The sequence below is a fragment of the Myodes glareolus genome, chromosome 12 (assembly GCF_982192425.1).
Source record: "Myodes glareolus chromosome 12, mMyoGla1.1, whole genome shotgun sequence".
Taxonomy (NCBI): domain Eukaryota; kingdom Metazoa; phylum Chordata; class Mammalia; order Rodentia; family Cricetidae; genus Myodes; species Myodes glareolus.
Window position 1 is genome coordinate 71,301,989 of NC_142037.1, and position 3,894 is coordinate 71,305,882.

Genomic DNA, 3,894 nt, shown 5'->3' on the forward strand with positions numbered 1-3,894 from the left:
TTTTGGAGTTGTGGGAGATCTCTCTCTCTCTCTCTCTCTCTCTCTCTCTCTCTCTCTCTCTCTCTCTCTCTGTGTGTGTGTGTGTGTGTGTGTGTATGTGTGATAGTGTCTGTATGTATGTGTGTGTGTGTGTGTGTGTGTGTGAGTGTGTGCTTTAACTGAGCAATTTTATTCTTTTATATCTTTTACTGTGTCCTTAAAAATCCATCCAAGATAATGGAAGTATTTTATCATGGTTTTTGATAAATATATATTGGGGGTGAGTCCGGTGGAGCTGCGGACTATTTGGGGAGCCCATTAGTGCCGCTGCCATGTCCCGCAACCTGTGCCATCCCCCATCCCCACCCCCCAACACGTCTCTGTTCATCAGGAACGTGATGGACGACACCAGGTCTGAAGATTTACATCGGGAATTTGGTGTTATGGTCCAATAGTAGATGTTTATGTTCCTCTTGATTTCTACACTCGAAGGCCAAGAGGATTTGCATATGTTCAATTTGAAGATGTTCATGATGCTGAAGATGTTTTACATAATTTGGACAGAAAAATGGATTTGTGGGCGTCAGATTGAAATACAGTTGACACAGGGGGATCGGAAGACACCAAATCAAATAAAAGCCAAGGAAGGGAAAACTGTGTAGAGCTCTTTATGATAAGATGATTATGATCGAGACAGACATTCTCGGTGCCGAAGTTATGAAAGGAGGAGATCAAGGAGTCGTTCTTTTGATTACAACTATAGGAGATCTTACATTCATAGAAACAGAAGACCGACTGGAAGACCACGGTGTGGCCGAAGCCATTCCAACAATGATATACCAAACTGCAGCTGGACTACGCAGTACAGTTCTGCTTACTACACTTTAAGAGAGATCTGAAAGCGGAAAAAAGGACCAAAGAAGGGCAGTTCAAGCGACCAAAGGGTGGGTCGAAGGTTCGGTAGTATGAATACTGTACGAATATTTTTACTCTGATCTGAAAAGATAAAAGAATGATCGAAAACAACATGGAATAATGGAAGTCCCTTCAAGTTTGAAAGTAAGCATTTTAGGACAAATAAAAGGAAATCCAATTTTGTACTTGTGGAAACTAATCCTTAAATATGAACAGGTATATACTGACTCAGGGTGGCAGATTCAGGATAACTTACTGGTAACTAGGATGTCTGAATATCAAGGAAGACAGCCATAGTCTCTTAACAGAATCTCTCTTGGTCTGTCTCAAACTAAATTGGATGGGAATGGTATGGTCCAATATAAAATTTTTCTTGGTTATCTTTGAAAAATTAGTTCCACTTAATGCCAATATTGGCATGTCTTGCCTTTGTTTATTCCAGTGCCAGTATTTTCTGTTCAACTGTTTGTTTTGTTGGCCTCTGAGTTTATTTACATGTATATCATTTATAGTTTACATCTAACCACTCCTTTCCAGGTTAATTCCACTTTTACTTGACATCCAATCATGAAGGCCCATCTCTTTCTTACCTCTTATTTCTTTATTTAGTAAGTACCTGCTGAGCACAATCTAGTGAGTCATTACAGTATGGCCACATCTTGAGATGTATTATGGCAATTTTTCATACCATTCATATCCTAATGTAATTATAAAACAATATACTATCAAAGATAAGTAATTTTATGGTTGTCTGCCATTTAAAATTATCTAGCATTTGTATTCCATGCATACAAATAAGAAAATTTGTGATAAGCAGATTTACTGTGCAGTGATTAATATACTAAATTGTTCACTCCTGGCTCAATCAAACAAATAGATAATCCCCAAAATAACAAGTATTTAACTTTGCATTAAAGCAGATCCTGGGTGCTGTAATTAGATTATTTTGTAACAGACAGCTGTTACGCCAGTAAACTTGGACTTTTTAGTGATATACTTGTACATTTTATTTTTTTATTTTTTTTTAAAGTAAATTTTATTAAATTATAAAAGTTTCCATTTCCGCCCCTCTTCCCAACACCCTCCCACTCCCCCCACTCCCTCTCCTCCTCCCTCTTCGTCCCTTAGGGCAGTCAGGGTTTCCTTCCCTCCAGGTCCAGGAAGGTGAGTATCCAAACAGACTGGATCCCCAAATTCCAGAATATGCAGAGGAAACAGGTCCCAGTATCATAGTCAATGGCTTTTCAGAAAGACTTCGGGCCAGCCACATTCAGAGAATCCGGCCAAATTCCAAGAATCTGGTTAGATCACGTCCTCGTTCAGTCCCAGTCCAACTGGCCTTGGTAAACTCTCATTAGATCCGTTTCCTTGTATCAGTGGGTGATAGCATCCCTCGCAGTACTGATTTCGTTTTTCATGTTCTTCCTCCTTCTGCTCCTCATTTGGACCTCGGGGGGCTCAGTCCGGTGCTCCAATGTGGGTCTCCGATTTTATCGCCGTCCTTCGCCAGATGAAGGATCTATGGTGATAAGCAAAATATACATCAGTATGGTTATGGGCCACGGCCGATTCAGGCACCCTCTCCTCTGTCCAGAGAACAATCTGGGGGATCTCTCCTTGGACCTGGGATCCCATATATAATCAAGTCTCCTGTAAACCCTAAAATGACTCCCTTAGTTGAAATATATTCTTCCCTGAACCCATATTCATCCTTCCTCCCTCCCCCCCATCCCAGGCCACCGAGCTTTCCCCATTCCTCCCCTACTCCCTTCTCTCTAACCCTCTTCCCTTCCATCAACCCTCCCACCCCCCCATGCACCCGAGGTTACCTGGGACTCTTGTCTATTTCCTACCTCCTGGCGGGTAGCTAAATAATCTTCATCAGGTTCATCTTATTTAGCTTCTCTAGGATCATGAATAATAGGCTCAAAGACCTTTAATTATGGTTAGAATCCACTTATGAGTGAATACATACCATGTTCCTCTTTTTGGGTCTGGCTTACCTCACTCAGTAAAGCGTTTTCTATTTCCATTCATTTGCATGCAAAATTCAAGATGTCATTGTTTTTTACCGCTGAGTAAAACTCTAATGTGTATATGTTCCACACCTTTTTTAACCATTCTTCTATTGAGGGGCACCTAGGCTGTTTCCAGGTTCTGGCTATTACAAATAGTGCTGCTATGAACATAGTAGAACAAATGCTTTTGTAGTATATTAGGGAATCTTTAGGGTATATTCCCAAGAGTGGAATTGCTGGGTCCTGAGGGAGGTTGACTCCCAGTTTCCTGAGAAACCGCCACACTGATTTCCACAGTGGCTGCACGAGTTTGCATTCCCACCAACAATGGATGAGTGTTCCCCTCACCCCACATCCTCTCCAGCATAGGCTATCATTGGTGTTTTTGACTTTAGCTATTCTGACAGGTGTAAGATGGTATCTCAAAGTGGTTTTGATTTGCATTTCCCTGATTGCTAAGGAGGTTGAGCATGACCTTAAGTGTCTTCTGGCCATTCGAAGTTCATCTGTTGTGAATTCTCTGTTAAGTTCAGTACCCCCATTTTTTAATTGGGTTAATTAGAGTTTTAGTGCCTAGTTTCTTGAGTTCTTTGTATATTTTGGAGATCAGACCTTTGTCTGATGAGGGGATGGTGAAGATCTTCTCCCAGTCAGAAGGCAGCCTTTTTGTCCTACTGACAGTGTCCTTTGCTTTACAGAAGCTTCTCAGTTTCAGTAGATCCCATTTATTCATTGTTTCTCTTATTGTCTGTGCTGCTGGGGTCCTACTTAGGAAGAGGCCTCCTGTGCCTATATCTTGTAGACTACTTCCCACTTTCTCTTCTATCAGGTTCAAAGTGGACGGATTTGATGTCTTTAATCCATTAGGACTTGATTTTTGTGCATGGTGATAGATATGGATCTACTTTCATTTTTTACAGGTTGACATCCAGTTATGCCAGCACCATTTGTTAAAGATGCTTTCCTTCTTCCATTGTATACC

At 41.1% G+C, this 3,894-nt stretch overlaps 1 pseudogene; it reads left to right on the top strand.

Moving 5' to 3' along the window:
• The first annotated feature begins 311 nt into the window (after positions 1–311).
• On the top strand, positions 312–878 carry LOC125392273 (serine/arginine-rich splicing factor 10 pseudogene; annotated as a pseudogene).
• Positions 879–3,894: the final 3,016 nt, after the last annotated feature.